At 36.4% G+C, this 23,259-nt stretch overlaps 1 protein-coding gene, 1 long non-coding RNA gene and 1 pseudogene across 5 annotated transcripts in view; 2 read left to right on the top strand and 1 right to left on the bottom strand.

Annotated features, from left to right (window-relative positions):
- Positions 1-153: 153 nt before the first annotated feature.
- On the bottom strand, positions 154-1,459 carry LOC125668849 (uncharacterized; annotated as a pseudogene).
- Positions 1,460-1,739: 280 nt separating this feature from the next.
- On the top strand, positions 1,740-7,302 carry LOC125671896 (uncharacterized). Its single transcript, XR_007368768.2, has 5 exons — positions 1,740-1,865; positions 2,432-2,531; positions 5,879-6,015; positions 6,259-6,395; positions 6,636-7,302. It is a non-coding gene; the product is annotated as an uncharacterized LOC125671896 (long non-coding RNA).
- A 732-nt stretch (positions 7,303-8,034) lies between these two features.
- The window catches only part of LOC125668850 (uncharacterized), a 95,266-nt gene continuing 80,041 nt past the window's right edge, over positions 8,035-23,259 (top strand). For all 4 annotated transcript variants that reach the window (XM_056161557.1, XM_056161559.1, XM_056161558.1 and 1 more), the window contains exon 1: positions 8,035-8,552. The gene's annotated coding sequence lies outside the window, so the exon portion shown is untranslated. The remainder of the gene's footprint in view (positions 8,553-23,259) is intronic.

Below are 23,259 nucleotides of genomic sequence, written 5' to 3'. Positions count from 1 at the left end.
GTTCTCTAAAATCCAAATCATCTGGGGCCACAGAGGGGTAAATGATATTAGCACATGCAATACAAAATTAGATTCCATTGAACACTACTTCTATTAACAAACAAAACTACAAAAGAAATTAATTTAATTTTTTGCTTGAAAGCAAAAATTAAACTAAAGAAAAGAGAAAAAACAGATTCCAAAATTTGACTCCAAACTCCACTCCATAACTCCACTCCATAACTCCAGTCCATGAATTACACGGTGCCTTGATGGTCCATACAAGGCAGAGCAAGCTCGGAGAAGTTGGGTTGTAAACAGCTCACCATTGTTGTAGTTCTCCCATGTATGGAATAACTTCCCGTTAAGTCTGTGCGCTTTCTATGAATCCTCTTCATCTTTCCCCCCTGAAAGAAGCCGTGCAACCAATGGAATGTCCTGTGCTCCCTGGTACAACTCAATTAACAGCAGATAAAACTGCACTTTCCCGACACAGTTTACTCTGTTGTTTAGCCTGTTGTGCCATCATTCCAAATCATATATTGGTGCGCACTGACAGCATAAAAATGGACCAATTCCGAATGGGAATTTATTTTATTTTATTTCTTCCTCGTAGTCTTATGCTTTCGTATCTGTATATTCTTGTATATTCTTGCATGAAAGTTTTCTTTTATTTTGTATTCTTTTGTTTATCTGTGATATGTCTGTGTATATGTGTACATGCATGCTATGTGTCTTTGTCCTTGATATACTTGAATGTGATAGTCGGTTAAAAAGCTCTACAGAGCTTGTGTTTGACATGTTGAATGTATATAGTGCCAACTTTAAATAAAATTTGCTTTACTTTAATGGGAAGATGTGGTTACGCATCAATTGCCGCCAAACATAATCCATTAACGTAAGTCACGGGTTTACAGACCTTTTTTTTTTCTCTCACTCGGAAACCCCACCTGAAAATTTTACCGACGTATCTTGACAATGTATATACTACCCTGTGAAAATTGTTTTTCATTCAACGGCACAGTTTTTCAGTAATTACGTCTTCAACATACCATTGTTTTAAGTCCAGTTAGTCATTGCTGACCCTCTAGCTGTCCAGATGATGGAAAGTTTCCTCAATCTGCTTCGGAGGAAGTAAAGTAAATTTTATTTAAAGTCGGCACTATATACATTCAAGGAAGGAAGGGTAGTGCCAACACTTGTCTTATAAAGGTGAAGAAATCTCCTCGTTCATTGTATACCCTCTGGAATACATATCAATTTGACAAAGATACATTAGTGAGTACTTATGACATTAACTTCAATGATTTTAATAGTTACAAGTGAAAATTTATAAAATTTGACAATTAAGAATGGGAGGATTTACCTGCAAACCAAATTCCTGGACCTTTCGGTACACAGCCTGCGTCCAGTGAAATACACATCCTTGGATGGTATATCTTGTATATCCTGGAAAGCGGTACTGGATGGCCCTCCACATGGCAGCTGAGAGAGAGAGAGAGAGAGAGAGAGAGAGAGAGAGAGAGAGAGAGAGAGAGAGAGAGAGAAGAGAGAGAGAGAGAGAGAGAGAGAGAGAGAGAGATATGCATGCAGACTTTGCAATAATTTTAAAACTGTCTATTAGTGTGATTAAACTCATAGCTAACACAGTAGACAGGTCTGTTTATTTGGAGTTGTAAACTCATTTCGCCTTTTAGCATATTTTAAAAAGATTTTGGTGCCGAAACGTCGTAATAATAAGGTGCCGAAACGTCTTGGTGCCGAAAAGTCCTGCATCCCTGTGTAGCCTGGTTCCCGAGGCCTTCCGATGTGCAAGCACGAAGGCCAGGCACTCACTGTCGAATGGATTCTTCCACTGATCAAAATCCAATATGGCGGACTCAATGGTAAGTAATGGGAATGTACGTAAATGAGCGTATCATGGCTTAATTAGCTGTGTCACTTTCGATTTTATGTCATTAATTGCCAGAGACAGACCTTAGGAAATGTATAATACTTGGTTTTCCATGTGACACGCTTGTTTGATATAGTCTTATCCCTTTGTTTTCAAGCAAGTAGGTGATTCGTCAACTCGCATATTTTTCACGTGTGTTAAATTAAATCTAACCGTGTCACTTCGTTTTTTCTACTATTGTTGGGTTGCATAGGGTTGCTGGTGAAGATATAGACTGAGTTTTATAGATGACACACACCAGTTTTCCTATTTCGAACCGGCAATTTCAGATCGAATTTCCTCCACTCATTTTTGGACAATTTTTGATTACATATAGATCTCACGACGTGCTTTACTTTGATAAGACTATATAGGCTATAGCTGAAGTTTAAAAGATTACTTTTTTGTGCGATGATGGAGGTGTTTTAAGCTTTTATTGGACTTAAAGTGTACAATTTTACAGATTCTCGAAATTATATACATGTGTATCACTATGTATATTAATTGTTTTAATTTCAGATAATTTTCCATACATATGGAAAGAAGAAACATATGATAGTGGGTGAAAAAAACACCCTCATATATAATGCTTCATGAATATGCAAAACCATGCCAACAGGTATAATAAGATGTATATATTGCTTGTGTAGGAGATAAGGCTATTTATGCATTTTATAATTCAGTATCATGGTCTCTGACAGTGTCAATTATTTAATTCTTATGTTGACCTGCCAACTTTATGCTTGATCCAGTAGGCTTGATTTAAAGTTTCTGTTTTACTTTAGTTTACTGTGAATATTCTGCAGATTTCAGAGGGGATCACTAACAATTTCATTGTCAACAGTTACTATTCCTCTCCGACTCACAGTCCCGCTTGTCCAAAATTATATTTGTGGGTCGGCCCACAGTTTTTATATATTGCCAAATGATATACATTGAGGTATTCTATATTTGTGTTGGCATTATATTTTGCATTTGTTTGTAACTCAAATTCTTTGTCTTCTTTATGAGAGAACTGAGTTCATACACTTCAATTTAAAAATCTTATGTAGTAGCCAGGAATTCTGTATCTAACAACAAAAACAAATTTTACATAATTTGAAGTACATAATATGGCGCTATAGTAACATTCATTGTTATGCTTTTGCACAAACTCGTTGGTACTGCTTGGATTTGATACTAAATTCACACCTGCTAAAGCTTGAAAGAAAAAAATGTAGAAGATCACCATCTGGAGAAACCCTCATTCATCCCCCAAAACAAAGTTTTGCATTTATGTTATATTCTCCTTCACTTTGTTCGTCCGAATATAAATTAATTAGATGCTAATTACCAAAAAACAAGAAACTATATAGTATAAGTAGGATGGCAGCTCGCTAGCACTTTATTCATCACTCGTAATGTCCTTAAGAAATATATCGCAAACAAAACTACTCATGTTAATACACATCAATATATACACAGATTAATGTCATCTGATAAATGGTTACTATCCGCCATATAAATATTGTAAAATTTACCTGTACGTAGAGCTAGCGAGCGTGCTTAGAATGCCGCACAAACACATGTTCGCCTATTTATATGCCTTCACCACGTGACCAATACAAATGATATTCGAACCCGACTACCTATAAAACACCCGCATATAATTATAATTATATTCTCCCTCACTTTGTTCGTCCGAATATAAATTAATTAGATGCTAATTACCAAAAAACAAGAAACTATATAGTATAAGTAGGATGGCAGCTCGCTAGCACTTAGAAAAACAAAGAGAGAAAAATCTAATGGCGGAAGTAACACATTTGTTATTAATTATATAAACAAAAGTGAACAATATATAAACCTTTCATATGTTCAAATTTTTGGTAACATGAAGTTGCTTTGCACACAATCTTTAATGTAGTTGTCCCTTGAAAAATCCGATTTCCATCGACCATGAATTTCCTCCTTCCATGAGCATATGGAGAATTTTTTGATCACACGGGTTAGAGCACATATTGCAATCATGATACCACTTGATACTGTAGAAATATGTTGATAACACAGATTCGGAAACCGATTGCTGTACAAGACCGCTTAGAAATACTGCCACAGTACTCACTGCTGCGGGTAAATAGGAAACATCGTGAGCCAAACACCAGCCTTTAAATTTTTGGAAATAAGTGTCGTATTTTCTATTAGAGTTGTCGCTCTTTCCTTTCCGTAGAATGTAATGAATGTGTGATGCTGCCGATGCAAACCTGCTGTCTTTTTTCATTTCCTGGATTTCCGACAGAATGTTATTGTGTACCTATAAAAAAGACAGATTTTATCAATGCAAAGTTGTCCCACAACTTTCCACCTTGAGACTTAAGATATAGTTCATGCATGCCCCATTCAATTACATTTGATTTTCTGAAAACGCACATGGTGCCTTATCTCTAATTCATATTTAGCTCACAAAATCCCACTTCGTTTCAATTCAAAATTCTCTTAGTATACACAAGAAAAACGCACATGGTGCTTTGTTTACAATTTCATATGTAGCTCATAAGGTATATGCACATGGTGCTCAAAATACTGCTCTAGAATTCATTATGCACATGGTGCCATGCAAGATATGCCATGTGGTTCATGGAACCTTGTTGATCATCCATATGATCTATCTAAAATCAACTCTCAGCACTAGAACATTACTAGCAAACTTATATGCCGCAAAAATACTGTTTATATCTGATCCAGCTTTGAAAAAATTTTTTGGATTATTATACTCAATAAATCCTTTTACAAAATAATGAAAATTGTTTTGCTTTGCATTCCAAATCAGAGGCCAAAACATTGAAGATTTCCATTTTGGTTTAAAAATCCAATCCATCATGAGATTTGAACCTGGTACCTCCGGCATACTAATCCAGATACCTTACTGCAAAGTTGTCCCACGACTTTCCACCTTGAGACTTAAGATATAGTTCATGCATGCCCCATTCAATTACATTTGATTTTCTGAAAACGCACATGGTGCCTTATCTCTAATTCATATTTAGCTCACAAAATCCCACTTCGTTTCAATTCAAAATTCTCTTAGTATACACAAGAAAACGCACATGGTGCTTTGTTTACAATTTCATATGTAGCTCATAAGGTATATGCACATGGTGCTCAAAATACTGCTCTAGAATTCATTATGCACATGGTGCCATGCAAGATATGCCATGTGGTTCATGGAACCTTGTTGATCATCTCCGCTAAGGGGTCGTCAAGGTATTCACTCACGGTATCCCATCCGTGCCGGTCTGCAATCTTTAAAATCTTGTTTCTTTGAAGTATTGCTGCTTGTTCCTCTTTTACGATGTCTGCTGCTTTCTGAAAATCACACTCCTGAATCAACTTTCTTAGCTCTGACAACTTGGAATATCTTGCTTGATTAAAGTTAAACTGAATCTTGTGTCCCTCGTGTTTGAATTCGAATCCTGGTGACCCGTTAACTGAAACTGTTGGTTCCTCCACGTGCGGCACGTTTTTCCCCGCGTTGCTTTTTGTCAACTTTTCTGTAAGGCCCGTTATAGTGCTCACAATAACATTGCTCTGCCTTTCTAAAGCTTTGTTCAGTGAAGAACTGAATAAAGAAACGGCCTCTTCATTATATAAACCAAATTCTTCTCCCGGAGTTTCCATGCAATGGTCACTTTCAGCCATAGAGTTTTTGTAGTGTATAAAATTTACCTGTACGTAGAGCTAGCGAGCGTGCTTAGAATGCCGCACAAACACATGTTCGCCTATTTATATGCCTTCACCACGTGACCAATACAAATGATATTCGAACCCGACTACCTATAAAACACCCGCATATAATTATAATTTCTCTCACTGTATTGAAAATTTTGTCTAGTGGTACTTGTGTACCAAATTAATGATTCTTAATATAGTTTTGTGGAAAAAAGAAAAGAAAGATAACCAGATTGATCTCTTCATTTTACCATGTAGTCTACAGACTCCAGATGGAAAGAGATGGAGAAAGAATTTCTAAAGGGGTATTCAAGGACCCATCCTCCTCCACACTAATTCATGTTGGAAGGAATTGACATCCAACTTGAATGAAGAATTACAGACTTCCAGAACAGGTTAACAACTAAATCAATTTGTTACAGTCTGTTATTTCAAGTTTCCCAACTCTTATAGCAATAATAAAAACAATTATTTCTGGCATCTAAAGGTGAGTTAAGAAGTTTATCATATTCAAAATATGTTCCCTTTGTTAGTGGAAGAAATTCAATACTGACATTTTCTGGATTGATGAAACACAATAGTGACAAATGCATGATTTTTTTGTATATAATGAACTGACCTACCTTGTTTTATTTCAGGTGCATCATGCAGATCCTTTTAAAAAGGAGAGGCCAGATCTTCAGATGACTTTATTGAAAATGAGAAATTTCTGAGTGGAAGTGACGAATGTGGCATGCATACAAGCAGACATCAGCATTCCCTCCCTCTTGTTTGTGTAAGCAAAACCTGCATGAATATAAAACTTTAGAAGAAACGGGAAATATATTGACATTCAAAATTCACAGTTGGTTGTTCATCTTCTACAAAAATTACAGACTTGTTTCATTATTTATCTATGATAAAATTATGACATAATTAATATTTATGATGTATGTGTATTGTGTATTTACTACTATTCCTGATACAAATCTTTACTGATTATACTGATGTTTGTGACATTGTTTATAATTTTTAGATCAGAGGTGAGCTTTTTGAGAAAGACTCATGGAGGAAGTTTGAGAGTGTCAGTTCTCAGATCAAAAAGTTAGCTAGCAGTAGGAGGAGTAGCAATTCATTCCACAGTATGACATGAGAAATACATGACTAGAAAGACCTTAAAAAGGAGATTTGGCATTGTTTCATGTGGAGATTAAAGAACCTTCGAAATATATAACACAGACATGTTTCAGTTACTTGGGGATAACACTTATGAGGAATTTTGCTAACTTTCAGATTGGAATGTGTTGCACAAGAAATGCTTGATCACAACCCTCTTCTGTTAAAAACCTTTTCCATGCAAATAATTAGTGTAAATGAAATTTAGCTATTTCATTAGTAAACATGTTTTCTGCGCAAGTGTGTGTCTTTGACATTAAATGCTATAATATTGTCGTATTCTTAAACAATGGAAGATCTCTACTAGTTCTTTCAAAGGAAAGCCAACAACAGGAATCGAACCTGTTCCTCCATCGTACAGATACGAAAGTGTGCACCATTACACCATGTTGGCATACATTAAGAACTGGTAGCCTTGGAGAGTAAATATTACATTATTCTGTACAGTTGATACTGGTTTGTGTGATATATGTATATATAATGTATGCCTCATGTTTGGTAGTCGTCAATAAAGCATTTGAATTGAATATATTCCTTGTTCATGAAGAAAGTCTAATATTCTGAAATTTAAATAAATCTAGCATTTCTGTATGTGAAATACCTTTAAAACTAGTTCAAAGAAATGTCTTTGTAACCCAGTGATTATCTGGGTCAGAATAGGTCCTCTGTACCTGATTGCATATTGTGAGAAAAGAGTGATCATTGAATAAGATTATAAACTGAAATCTTGTTTCACAAGTGTGACACAATTAAGAACGATCTGACCCTTACTGCTCAAAAGACCAAAGTATCAAGTATAGGTCTAAATACAAGCAATTGATGGTGACCCTTGAATATGAATGAATTTTAAGAAATAGAGAAACAAATAATGACTAACTTACATATTAAGAACTGAACTAGCATAATATTGCAACATAATAGGTCCTGAAAATCATTGGATGGAAGTTCTTGGGTCCATATGAGTGAAATATTCTCGAGATGGACGTTAAACAATATACAGTCAATCAATCATAAGGCCAAATTAAAACTTTATTGTCCATTTTCACATTGTATGTGTTTACACAATTAGTGCATGTAGGTGTAACTTCTATCTTTCTAGGATAAAATGTTATGCCTTGCTTAATATCTCAATTATTTACAACATGCAAGGGAGACTCATAAACAGCAAGCAGTTACAATAATATTTATACTGCTTTACAAGGATAACCAGTCAAAATGAGTGGAGGAAATTCGATCTGAAATTGCCGGTTCGAAATAGGAAAACTGGTGTGTGTCATCTATAAACCTCAGTCTATATCTTCACCAGCAACCCTATGCAACCCAACAATAGTAGAAAAAACGAAGTGACACGGTTAGATTTAATTTAACACACGTGAAAAATATGCGAGTTGACGAATCACCTACTTGCTTGAAAACAAAGGGATAAGACTATATCAAACAAGCGTGTCACATGGAAAACCAAGTATTATACATTTCCTAAGGTCTGTCTCTGGCAATTAATGACATAAAATCGAAAGTGACACAGCTAATTAAGCCATGATACGCTCATTTACGTACATTCCCATTACTTACCATTGAGTCCGCCATATTGGATTTTGATCAGTGGAAGAATCCATTCGACAGTGAGTGCCTGGCCTTCGTGCTTGCACATCGGAAGGCCTCGGGAATCAGGATACGCGCCATCAGGAAAGTTTTAAAATACCTAGGCGGTGGTAACTTGGGAAATAAATTCTAGTTCACTTAAGCTACTATCCAGAAGGAATTTTTCTTGTTAAATGTAAGTAGTTAAGTATATACCCTACTATTACTAAGTCAGAGTTTTGAAACTACCAGAAATAATGTAATAGGCCTATGTTATATTTTTAAAACTATGAAAGTGAAAGTTGAGATTATCACTTCGATTGGAAGTTAATATAGAAAATAACATAAATCTTAAGTTTTATCAGTGAGTGATGAGTAATATGTTGACGGTGCTACCGTTTGAGCGAGCGCAGAGCTCTACATATACACATATTTTGTAATGTTCACATGCTTTGACCATTCGATCAGGTTCAATTTAAACAATAACTATTTGCCAAATACTTAGTACATGAATGAAATTAGGCAGCAGAAACGGCCTATTTAGTTTTCTCCTTGAGTTTTATATTAAATAATTATTTAAGTCCTGCATCAGGATTTTGCTACATTTATATCACTCCAAAATACCCAGCATTCATGAACATATTTATACAAACATATTAGACCATGGCCATTATTCTCTTGAGAGAAGTCGAGAGGCATAGCAGTCATCGACTTCTCTTTGCAAGCATTCATATTTTGATTCTGGGAAATGTGTAAATGCTGGAGTCGGTGACGGTTTATGATTCGACTGATGTTTCGACTCAGATGTGCCTGGATTTACGCAATAGACAACTTGTTTTCAAATATCTAACAGCAATGCACAAAACCGTCACAAGGAAATCAAAACTTACTTGCTTTTAATCCATTTTTAACATGCCCCTGTCCCGGGTTTAAATCACAACTCTGATTACATCAGCCTACTTTTCTCTTAACTGGTCCCCTATTGTGACAGCTCCCATTAGACCAGTTAATGTAAACCCGGGACAGGGGACATGTTGAAAATGGATTAAAAGCAAGTAAATTTTGATTTCCTTTTGACAGTTAAAGAGAATACATGGCCATGGGCTAGTAAAGGTAATGGGGGACCCCCCCCCCCCCCCCCTAGTGATTTTTGCAAACAAGTATTTTTTTGAAGTACATAGTCCCTTGATTATAAATCAGGTTGTTTGACATTTTTATGTGGGGGCGTTTACGAGTTTTGGGGCCAAAATCATGAAATTTGTAAAAATAATAGCTGAAAACTGGAAAAACTCTTTAAATTTGATATAAATGCCATTGACATTTGCAGACAAGTATTTTGTGAATGTATGTAACCCTTTGAATACATATCAAGTTGTTTGACATAGATATGTGGGAGCAATTACGAGGTTTTGGAGCTAAAACATGATTTTTTCTTTAAAAATCGCCAAAAAATGGAAATCTTCTTCAGATCCTAAATAGATAATGAGGACATTTGATAACAATTATTTTCGGAAAGCAGGGTTCGAAATTAACTCATGTCCGTAAGTCCGAGACTAGTAAAAAACGTGTCGGACTAGTGAACTCTCTATAGCACTAGTCCGTACGGACTAGTGAAAATCCGGAAATCAATCTTGAATATGGTAAAGGTTTTTAGCAAGAATTGTTCGAGTCTCTTAGATGTTTGAAGTTATGGTCGATTAATTACCTGCATGGTTAAGTGTTTGTGTGACTATGACATCCTGAGCTTCCAAACACATGGAGTGCATTCGAGACCGCCGTTCTTCGAACATGCACAAATGTTTTCCGGACTAGTGAACATCAACAGTGACTAGTCCGTACAGATTAGTGCTTGAAAAAGTTAATTTCGAACCCTGGAAAGCATGGAACCCTTTAACTATAAATCAGATTGTATGCATGGAGACCTTTGTGACGATATTGTGTTAACTTGCATGTATTAAGATCAGGTTCGATGTTCTTATATATTGTTGTTTAGAGGTGCGCAGTGTACCGGTAATTTTTCTGGTACTGGTATGTACCGCGGTACACAAGGCGAAATACCGGTATATTCAAGTCTGATAACTCTTAACAAAAAATATATAATTGAAACTAGAAAAAATAATTAAAGAAATTTGTGTACGCAGTGACTCACTTTATTTACATCGTTCCCTCGTTGTGATGCAATGAAAGGTAAGTTTAATAACTGTACACAATCGGTAAAACATACGAAGTATGAAACGTGATGATTGGATTATTAATGATATGAAAAGAAATCAAAATTAAAGAAAAAAATAATACAAAACATTTCATTAAGTTATTATTTTAATATATAAGGTTACTGGTAGATTATAAAAATTGTTTTTATGTTGTTTGGTTTATGCTTGTTGAATACCATTTCCGCCTATTAGGCAAACCCCAAGTAAAAAAAAATAAAATGGCAGATGCAGACTTGTGCGTTCGAAACCACCGTTCGTCGCGCGAGTACAAATTCCTGCCGATTCTGAACGCTGAGTTAATGGGTTTGAGGTGCAAGAATGTAGGAATTGTGGTCGAAGAACACGTTTGTACGCACATGTTCTCGTTATTCTCTTTAGAGAAGCGGACAGGCGTATCCTACATGTAGAAGTTCTCGTCATTTGCGACTCTAAGAACTTCTAGACTTTGAGATCGTGTCAAATAAATTCCACAGGTTTCCCCCTATTAATTATTTTGATAGTCGTTCCAGTCAGTAGTCTAGTCACAGTCGATTCTATTCATGATACAGAGACACTGCTATATTGTATGTACGATATACTTTTATGTTTGGATTAAACTTTTGTTCTGTTAACTGGTGTCAAAATAGATTTAAATAAGATATTTTCCTTATCATTTATATTTGAATAAATTAAATGCAATTTACAATCAATAAACTAATAACTGCTCATTATATACAATAAATCACAACTAAAATCCACTAAAACTGAATCATAAAATTAAAAGATTAAATCTACAGTATACCGTGGTATGTACCTCGGTATTTTGCAAATACCACGGTATATCACGGTACCTTTATTTTCTGCGGTACCCAACTCTATTGTTGTTGTGCTGAGCAATAAAACGTTACATGGTGTCAGAAGTACACATGTGCACCACGCTTTTGGTGAATGCTTTCTCTCCTTTTCGGAATGAGTGAAGAAAATGGCCCAGGAGGTGCAACCGCTCCTCAGAAGGTATATGTACCGACAAATATTCCTTTTCCTGCGAAACTGGACATTTGAGGAAACCTTGCTACAAATTGGCACCATTTTAAGCGTGTGTGGGGAAAATACGAAATTGCAACTGGATTGAAAGAAAAAAACAATGAATTACGTGTAGCAACATTATTGACATATATCAGTGGCGAAAAAGTGGTCAATATGAGTATTGACCAGGCCAGTGGTCAATACTGGTTAAAACCTGTCAATACTGGTCAATAGTGGTTAATACTGGTTGATTGAAAATTATTTGGTCATTGTAGTCTGTTATTTATTTTAAATGTTTAAGTGACCATTATGGTAAATACTGTAATTTATAACATGCACTATCAGTTTATAATATACTTATAAGATCATAATATTAAATAAATAATGTACAAAATGACTGTTGAATTGGGGATGATGTTAAAGTTTCTGTTCAAATTCCTTATAGTTTAACAAGAACTACCTATAAGTATTGTTTCATTAATCTTCATTTTAACTGTTGAATAAACATTTGAGGGGTGGGTTGGTGATGTTTTTCATAACAATAACAGGCACACTGGTCATCTCTGGTCCCAGCCTATGCTTATTAACACCTGTCAACTGTGCTTCCTGTGCTCAGGTAATGTCCAGCTACCTTTTATTCTTAATCTGCCCAGGTACATGTATTAAGAGGTCTGTCTCCAATCATCAAGCTATGCTATAGAACTGTGACCCTCTGGTAGATACTGAAGATATTTCGGTCAGTTTCAGCAAACCAAATATATTAAACTTATGAAATTACATTTCATTATCTAATGAAAATATTAATCAACACTTGATCCATATAATGAAAAGACTTAATTTATCTTTATATTTGCAAGAAATGTACAAAAATAGGAAAATGGACTGTTTAAATCACAATTGACCACTTGGGGAGTATTGACCGGGACGGTTAAAACCACTGGTTAAAACCAGGGGCGGTTTTAACTGCCCAACCCTGCCGATGCATTATCAGTATATGATTGTTTAAGATTTGAAAACGAAGATCGGAAAGACATCATCAAAGTACTGCAAGTAATGGAAGACTTTTGCATAGGTCAGACAAACGTGATATATGAGCAGAATACTTTCAATAAGAGAGAGCAGGAAGTAAAGAAATCATAGATAGCTATATTGCTTCGCAACGTACACTTGTTAAGACATGTAGAAGAAATGATCCGAGACAATCACACTAGAAAAAAACTATTGCAGGAGAAAAGTTTAAACTTACAACGTTGTGTTGACATATGTAGAGCCAGTGAGAAGTCGAGTTCACAGCTTAAAGTGATTGAAGACGTCCAGGTTGGGAAAAAATCAGTCAAACGAATGTCTGACAAACCGAAGAAGGGCCCTATAGAGACAAGGTGAGTTGTGAATACTGTGGATTACGACACCACAAGAATAAAACAGAATGTCCAGCTTATGGCAAAGAGTGTTCCACGTGTGGGCGAAGGAATCACTATGCTCGAGTGTGTAAACAAGGGAACAGTAAACAAAATAAGTCGCGTCCTGGCAGAAAGCCACATACGAAGAAGTCAGTGCATGACGTAAATGACCATTTGTCATATAGTGAATGTGAATATGTTCTCACCATTGAGGAAGTACACAGTGTCAACAAGAAAAAGAAAATCACAGCTCAAATGGTTATTAATGAGCAAACAGTACAATTCCAGTTGGATTGTGGGTTCAGCGTCAGCATTCTGCCTGAGTTTGTGTATAGGAAACAGTGCATAGATCATGGAAACCTGACTGAAACTAATATGACATTAGTGATGTATAATAAGAGTGAGACAAAGCCTTTGGGAAAAAGAAGGTTGACCCTTCGTAATCCACGAAATAGAAAGAAGTACAGCATTGAGTTTGTGATAGTATCAGGAATGGAGCTAAACCCAATTCTTGGAGTATCAGCAATACAATCAATGAAGCTCATCACTGTAAACGAACAGAACTTTGTTGCACAGATTGCAGGAAAGTGTAGTGACACAGAATCTCTTAGGCCAAAAAAACAAAATATGTGTGTTTCCTATTATATGAAATTCTAAAATAGGGTCGGTAGGTTTTTTTTTTTTTTTTTTTTTAAATAGATCTGCCAGATTCGAATTATGTGTACTTAAGGTTGTGTATTTCAGCAATATTTGCTCAAAAGATTGGATATGGACATACTGTTCTACTTTTGTAGAAATAGTGTGGTCTCCCTGACTCTTATCCCGTATCTTTTCATTTTATATGAAGCTCAATGAGAAAGAAATCCATGAACAAGTGAACTCCAAACGTTTTCTGTTGAAGGTAGCGCTCAGATCTCCAATCAGCATATTTGGTTGGACATCGAATGATGTGCTATTCTGTGTATCAGTCAGAGCCGTGTTGCAGGATACCGTCAGTTCAAAGCCCTTCGTCAGTTCTCCATGATTTTCAGTAAAAACATCAAACAGTGACCTCCTGTTCTCAATGCACAATATTGCGTTTTTATCTGTTTTAAGGTGCTGGCATTTATTAACCCTCATGGCCAGCAAACTTGTTGCTGCCAACAAGTGCGCTGCCATTACGATTCGTAATAAAAGAGACGTTTCCGGAAAGAACACAATAAAAATTTCCGGAAATTTTAATTTTTCACCGATATCGTGAAAAAAAAAGTATAGGGTTGGGAATTTGGCAGTAGGGTCGGTCGGGTAACCGGAAACACACATTATTTTTTTGGCCTTACCAAAGATGAGTTAAAACGACAGTATCCGGTTTTGTTTGAAGGTCTTGGGAAACTTGAAGGAGAGTTACATCTCAGGTTGGATACAACTGTGCCACCAACAAAGATTCTAACTAGAAAATCTAACAATATCGCTCAAAGGAGATCTGAAGAGAGAAATGCCAATATCGCTCAAAGGAGATCTGAAGAGAGAAGTGCCAATATCGCTCAAAGGAGATCTGAAGAGAGAAGTGCCAATATCGCTCAAAGGAGATCTGAAGAGAGAAGTGCCAATATCGCTCAAAGGAGATCTGAAGAGAGAAGTGCCAATATCGCTCAAAGGAGATCTGAAGAGAGAACTTGACTGGCTCCAGAAACTTGGAGTGATTACTCCAGTAACGATTCCAACTGACTGGATTTCATCTATGGTTGTAGCCAGGAAGACAAGTGGTGCAATAAGACTTTGCATAGATCCTAAACCACTGAATGCTGCATTACAGAGGAATCATTACCCTACTCCAACTATAGAAGATATACTACCAGATTTGACAAAGGCCAGGATCTTCTCAGTAGTGGATGCTAAAGACGGATTTTGGCGTGTTCAGCTTGACAAAGCCAGTAGTTTCTTAACCACATTTGGAACTCCCTGGGGACGTTACCGTTGGTTAAGGGCCTTTTGGCATATCACCAGCCCCTGAAGAATTTCAGAGGAGAATGGACGAGGCACTTGAGGTTTTAGAAGGAACAAAAGTAATTCACGATGATATACTTGTCTATGGCTGTGGCAACACAGATGAAGAGGTAATTAGAGACCACAATCGTAAGCTGACTGCATTGATGGACAGATGTAAGCAGAAGAACATCAAATTGAATTTAGACAAACTAAAACTTGGACTTGAGTCTGTGTCATACCTGGGGCATGTCATCTCGAAGCAAGGATTAAGTGCAGATCCGAGTAAAGTACAAGCAATCCGAGAAATGCCTACACCGACAGACAGACAAGCAGTACAGCGATTGTTAGGCATGGTCAACTATGTGCAAAGATTTGTACCAAATCTATACATTACGAGACTTGTTTAAAAGGGACACACTTTTCCATTGGGATGAGCAGGTCCATGGAAAAGCATTTAGTATTGTGAAACAGATTTTGTCAGAATAACCAGTCCTGAGTTTCTTTGATCCAGTAAAGAATACCGTACAATACTACAATGTGATGCATCACAGAATGGACCAGGAGCATGTCTGTTGCAAGATGGACATCCAGTAGTTTATGCTTCAAGAGCACTGACCCAGACAGAATGCAACTATGCCCAAATAGAGAAGGAGCTGTTAGCTGTAGTTTTTGGGCTAGAGCGATTCAAAAACTATACTTATGGACGGCATATCCAAGTAGAGTCGGACTATAAACCGCTTGAAATAATCCAGAGGAAGAGTCTTGTTAATGAATACTTCACCGGATGTTACACTACAGAAGTACATCTACAAGAAAGGTGCTGAGATGTATGTAGCAGACACACATAGCAGGGCTTACTTGCCTGCCTCAGAACAGGATATGGAGAAGGCAAGCATCTTTGATATTGACCAGAGAAGCTACGTATCATTATCTGAAGCAAAGATTAGAAGGATAAAGGAAGCATCCGAGGAAGATGAAACAATGAAGTTGTTGAAACATGTCATTATGTCAGGATGACCAGAGAGCAAAGCTGAACTCTCTCATACTGTTCAGTGTTATTTTCCCTTCAGAGAGGAACTTGTTATCCAGAATGGCCTGATATTTAAAGGTGAGAGAGTTGTGGTTCCTGAATCAGTTCGCAGAGAAATCGTCGAGAGTTCATGAATCACATATTGGATTACAAGGATGTCTGAGAAGGGCTCGTGAGACTGTGTATTGGCCCAATATGAACTCTGATATTGAGAACTTCGTACAGCGCTGTGAGATTTGTAGTGCATGTCAGACAGATCAACAAAAAGAACCAATGATTTCACATGATATACCAAAGAGACCTTGGGAACGAGTTGGTAGTGATTTATTCAAGTTCGACGGAAATAACTATCTGATCTGTGCAGACTACTTCTCTGATTTTTTCGAGATAGACAGACTTCATGGCAAGACTGGAAAGGAGGTTATAAACAAATTGAAAGCACAAATAGCACGTCATGGCATTCCTGATGTCATCATCACAGATAATGGTCCACCATTCAAAGGTGGAGAATTCAAAAACTTTACAGAAAAGTATGAGTTTGAACACAGAACATTGTCTCCTCACTACCCACAGTCAAATGGCAAGGTAGAGAATGCTGTTAAGGTTGTCAAAGCCTTGATGCGTAAATGTGTTCTCAATAAGGTAGACCCGTTCTTAGCACTCTTATTTACTTAGGCCTGTCGTTCCGTGAGGAACAATTAGGCCATCGACGACAGTCCTCCAACGAACACGATTCTGGGTTGCTTTTGCGGCGCCGTGCCAGGTCATGTCCTGCGCATTTAATTCTACTTTTGAGTCCCGCCTCCAGGTGTTTCTTGGACATCCCCTCTTTCTCTTGCCCTGTGGGTTCCAGGTCAGGGCCTGGCATGTGGTGCTGGAAGGTGGCTTCCTTAGGGTGTGTCCAATCCAGCCCCACTTCCTACGTCTGATTTGTATGTCTATGGGTTCCTGCCCTGCTCTCTTCCATAGTTCTTCATTTGTGATCTTTTCAGGCCATTGGATGTTGAAGATGCGCCTGAGACAGGTGTTGTAAAATGTCTGGATCTTCTGCAGGGTTGTTTTTGTCATTCTCCATGTCTCTGCTCCATACAGCAAAACAGACTTAACATTGGAGTTGAGGATCTGCAGTTTGGTAGTAATGCGGATGTTCTTTGAGGCCCATATGATCTTTAGCATGGTAAACGCTGCTCGTGCCTTGCTGATTCTTGACTTGATTTCGCGGTCTGTACCACCCTGTCTGTCCATCACACTCCCCAGGTAGATGAAAGACTCAACTTCTTTGATGGGCTCACCACCAACCCTTGCACATCAAGCCAAAAATGCAACATCTGAAATATCCAGGGCTCAACATTAACTAAAATTTCCACTTGTCCATCAGAAAAGTTGCCACCAAATGTTACTTGTCCGAATTTATATTTTACTTTTCCGACTCTGAACAAAAACAAGGTAAAAATAAGTTTCTTGACCTTTATTTCTGTTCTTTCATAGACCTTTAAACGGATGTCCCGTGTCGCAGTAGGTGTGGCATGCGAAAGAACCCTCACTGCTCAATGGCTGTAAGCGCCGAGCATAGGCCTAAATTTTGAAGCCCTTCACCGCGAAAAATTCTTGAGCGAGACGTTAAACAAGATACAATCAATCATATTTCTGCTATTGGGCCAATCCGCTGAATGTCTTCACCGACCTTTTCAGCCCACTCACGCAAACTTTCTTTTTCTGCATATTGCCTATGACTTTTCCAATGTGCAATCAACGTATCTTTTCGAAATTTTGATGTAACTATTAAAAGTGAACATAATTTGTCGTTGCATTCTTTATTGCTACGACAAATTTGACAAAACATTAAACTCACTTGACGCACCTGTCTGAGCTACTTGAAGGGCCACAGGTACTTGCACTTTCTTGATCGCCTTTGTACGTTAATCCAGGAAATTCGGATTTCCAGCTCTCTTGAAATAACCTTTCTCTTTTCTTCTCATACTTTCTCTTTTGATCTTTTACTGTGACTTATTTCCGAATTATCTTTCATTTTCTATTTAATGTAAAACCAAACTTTATAAAGTGGGGATCCGTGTTAGAATATATAGGTCCTCAGTACCCCTTGCTTGTCATAGAAGGTGACTAAATGGAGCGGTCCTTCAGATGAGACTGCAAAAACCGAGGTCCTGTGTCACAGCAGGTGTGGCACGATAAAGATCCCTCCCTGCTCAAAGGCCATAAGCGCTGAGTATAGGCCGAAATTTTGCAGCCCTTCACCGGCAGTGGCGACGTCTCCATATGAGTGAAATATTCTCGAGAGAGACGTTAAACAATATTCAAGCAATCGATCCAAACTTTGTCAGGTTCATAATTGACTTTAACTAGTTCGCATGAGTATGAAGACCAGTTTACATCATGGTTGTTTGTTAATATTAGTTTCATATTTGAAAGTTGCAATAACAAAAACTCGCTGCGGTTTACGAATATCATTAATATTTTGTTTATTCTAAGTCAAAGTATTCTACAAATATAACAAGTATAAGCTCAAAAAGTTACTTGTCCGATCGGACAAGTGCATTTAGAGATTGACTTGTCCGATCACAAAATGAACTGGACACGGACAGTCGGACAAACGTGACTGTTGAGCCCTGATATCATGAACTGGACACGGACAGTCGGACAAACGTGAATGTTGAGCCCTGATATCCGGCAAACAACACACAAACAGTGGGAGTGAGGTAAAAACTCCATTGAAATATCGTGACTCTGTGTGCAACGTGGAATGTTATGTGTAATTGAGGTAGACAGTGATTTAGGTCATAATAAAACCTAGTCTACCTCAGGGTCCTCAAGGAAACCCTCTAGTCATTTTTTTTCCATGTATTAGTAGTGTTACTTGTACTTTGCATGACTGTTTAGTTTGTTGGGTGAATTTATGTATTCAGTGATGAACCCAGTACATGGAATATTTCAAAGGAAACATTTTGGACACCATTACAGAGACTTTTAAAAAACAACAACAAAAAACATTCCAGATCATTTCATTTAACATGCAATATGTGAACATTTCTAATTTGGTAAAGTTAAGCTTGAGAAAAGGGATGTGACAATATTGTGTTAACTTGCATGTATTAAGATTGGGTTCCATGTTCTTATATATTGTTGTTGTGCTGAGTAATAAAGCAATAAAACTTTACCTTTTCCAGTTTTGGGGCAAAAACCTAAAATTTCTATAAAAAAGAATAGTAGCCGAAAACTGGAAAAACTCTTCAGATCTGATTTCGATGTCATTGACATTTGTAAACACCTATTATTTGAACTTATGTAACCCTTTGATTGACAAGATGTTTCAAATATATATACATGGGAACATTTAGGCCACAAAAAAAAATATGTGTGTTTACGGTACCCCGACCGACCTTAATTTTAGGCCCCGACCCTAAACATTTTTATTTGAAAATCGGAGAAAAAAAAATAAAAATCCGGAATTTCCGCTCCGTCCGCATTCGGTTTTGTCTATTATCATTTTAAACCAAAACAAACATGGCGGCTGCCGAGACAAGTTGTCATCGTTCCAGTGTACTGTCTCTTTCATTCAATACATGTTTACATCGCCAAGAAAAGAAAAGTGTAATTGCACCATTCAGGGACAGTACCACATTCATTGACATATTTGATCAATATCACGATTACAATTTAAAGAATAACGAATTCACTGTGAAAGCAAAGGGTGAAACCGTAATCGCCCCTGCACTCATGGTAGGCGAAGTTGTTAATCTTTTTAATATTAGGGAATTCACATTCACATGTGAGGGCCAAACCAGCCCGGTTGAGGAGCTCACTGTCTGCATTCAAAATGCTGTTGAAAAGGCAAACAAACAAGTAATAAATGCTTTCCAGCTGATGATGTCAGGAGGGTCAAGACGTTTTCCTGATAAGAAAACAAAAAGGTAACATACATCCAAATTCAATATTAGCTTCAGTCCAGTATCTTTCAGGGTAGGATACATGACAACATCTCATAAATGTTGTCTGACCCAGTATCCTGCCTCTCTCTCAACCTGGCCCAATAAATTCAGATGAGATATAAATTACTTTACACAAGATATGCACCCTTTTCCAAAAAAAATATAAAACGGTAACTTACAAGAAGAGTCAGTCATGAATCAAGAGGGGAACACTGTCAAACTTTGGATTTTTTTAAAATATATAAATTAACCATTTTTGCAGTATAAAAGGGTATGGGATGGGCCCCTCTTGATGCGTTGCTGTCAGAGTTTTGTCTAAACCTTTATAAATTTCCTTGTTTTTGAATTAAATAATGAATCAAAAGTAACATACTAGACATGATATTAAGATGCAAATTCAAGTACATGTATTTAACAATAACTTTCATGTATATTCTACTTTATGGAGAAAACCTCTGTTTTTTTTTTTGTTTTATTGAATATTAATAATAGGTGCTTGAAATTTAGTATGCAGCTTCAATATCGGGTCCCGATTTATGGTTATTTCCAGCTCAGGGATGAAAGATGGTATACATTATTCCTTGGTATTTTTGTCATTTTTTTTCTTACAATAATGAACAGAGTATATAGTGTTTGGGTCTGTATGTATGTTTGTTTTGATCCAGATGTTAACCTGCAGGTTTAAGTTTCTTTTGTTTGTTGTCGACAAAGTTGCAGGTTGTTTTATGTTTTTGATCTGTTCACATTGTATCTGTTCTACTAGCTTGTTTGAATCGGTTCCATTGCACAGATGATTTTCTCTGAACTCGGCTTTAACAGAAAGATTTGTTAGTACCTATTTTTTTTTTATTGTGAATTCAATAGTGTTTGGTACTAAGTTGTTGTTTTATACCCTTAAAAATAGACTTATAAATGATAAAAAATAGTGATATTGACAACATATTCTTTTTTCATTGAAATGGAAAAAAAACATATCTTTCAATACACATGCTTCTTCTAAATCTGGACATATACATGTAGTTGCACACTAGAAATTAAAATGGAAACAATTCAACAAGGAATTTAATGCATTGGTACATCTATAGGGTGATACAAGAAACATCTGATGTGGTATAAAAACTAACTAAACATTGGGGAGTTATAGTAAGTATTGTCTCTGCATGCATCTACAGTAGGAATGTGATAAGCTAAACATTAAATACATGAAATAAATAGATATAGGCCTACTGTATGAAGAAAAAAAAAAAAGAAAAAAAATCGACCTACCGACCCTAATTGTTTTCAGCAGGGTACAGTAAACACACATATTTTTTTTGTTGGCCTTACTAATTCTGGGTCTAAAACACGATTTTTCTTCTTTAAAAATCGTCGAAAAATGGAAACTTCTTCAGATCATATCTAGATATCATAGTCCTTTGAAAACAATTATTTTCTGAAAGTATTGTAAATCAGATTGTTTGACATTAATGCATGGAAACTTTTTCAAGTTTTGGGGCAAAAACATAAAATGTCATTAAAGTATTGTTAAAAAATGGAAAACTTTGAGAATCTTACATTACACAATATGGACATTTGCAAACATGTATTTTGCTTTAAAGAACGCAACCCCTTACAATTATATCAAGTTGTTTGGCATTAATGCAAGGTGTATTTATGAATTACTGAAATATTTTTAAGAGATATGCTTGCAGGCAGTATTAATCCAGAATTTGTAATCGCATTGTAAATAGCATACAGTTTCAAGATCCACATGCAGCGTCTGTGAGAAGCTTCTATGGTGACCTGATTCATTCTCACTTAGCTAAAACTGTGATTTTCATGTACCTGAGTGGTCCCTGGGTATAGTCTGTTTTAGACTAACTACCTGTAATTATCAGTCAGGTCTATGAAAGCAAATCATATACATATATGTATATTATAAGTATATCTCTTCTTATCAATATGAAATGACAAAGATTTGAATAATGTTTTAATATATAAATGATATTGTCTAGAGATGTACACATATAAGTATATTTTTAAAGGATAAGATAGTGTAATTGATTGATGGTTTAACATATTCTTATCTATGTTTAGTGTAGACTGTATTTTATTTCAAAGAGACAAGAGCATGGTTAAATATATAACATTCAAATTGCTGATATTGGAAAATAAGTGCATATGCACTTATATTATTGTAACTTACAAATGGCGATCACGTTTTGACAGAAAAAAAGTGTGTAAAACAAGAAATGAACAATGTTCAGTAAATAAAAGTGATTCAACTGGAATGTGGAATGATTACTAATTGTAATTGCAATTGGAATAATTTGGATCACACATGTTACAAAATGTAAACACCATGAATATGTACAATGTGCATGTTAACAAAGGGCATGTTGACTCAAAATCTTTTTTTTTTTTTTTTTTTTTTGGGAAATGAATTATGCTGCCTAATTTTAATACTAAACCAAATTACCGGTGATGTGGTACGAAACAGACTATTGGTTACCTGTCATTATTTTCCTTTGTTCTTTGACACCCTTACCTGTGCACCATTCCTGTCTAGCTAAAACCAGTCACTCATACAAATTTCAGAATTTTAGCTAAGTGGGAAGACACCAGTGACCTAACATGTTTAATAGTGTAATTGTAAACTCAGTACTTCTTGTCAGATGGCGCATAATCATTTCAAACATAAGATGCTTAGGTAATATATCCATATGCCATTCATAGCTGAGGCACATGTGTCCTGAGAGTATGGTTTGACAAGCCTTTTTGCCCTTGAAAAAAAGATGGATTGTCTGCAATCTAATTAAAACTAGTTCTAATTGTAACGGGGACCGTTACATATGTTCCCCAAACCTCCCCCAATTAAAAAAATGATGTTTTTGTGAATCTATAGCAAAAAATCATTTTATTTTAGCCTTTAATTACATGTAGTACGTTTAATATGGTCATTTCAGTACCCAAAAATGAAAGAAAGCGTTGCACGCGCATGCGTGTATGATTCCAAATTTTTGTTGATGTCGTTCAACAGGCATGTGTATCATATACCCACAGTGTGAATTTCATAACGTCTCCACCAAATACAAGGAAGTTATAGCGATTTTAAAATCGTCCAATCAGAATTCAGCACACGTGCATGCACGTGCTGAGCAGTCATTCTAACCACAGCAATTTGTAAGGAGTACCAAGACACATCTAAACCATTAATATCAATAGAATTTGATGAAAAACAAAAACGTTATCGTCCTTTAAAAATTGAACATTTAAAAACCGTTGCACGCGCATGCACGTGTGCGTTGGCATTTTTTGTTACACCAATATATAGATACACATATTGTCTACGTAAGCTGTG

This window comes from Ostrea edulis, chromosome 4, assembly GCF_947568905.1.
Source record: "Ostrea edulis chromosome 4, xbOstEdul1.1, whole genome shotgun sequence".
NCBI classification, from domain to species: Eukaryota; Metazoa; Mollusca; class Bivalvia; order Ostreida; family Ostreidae; genus Ostrea; species Ostrea edulis.
The sequence above is the reverse complement of the archived record's forward strand: the minus strand, read 5'-3'. Positions and strand labels throughout refer to the sequence as shown.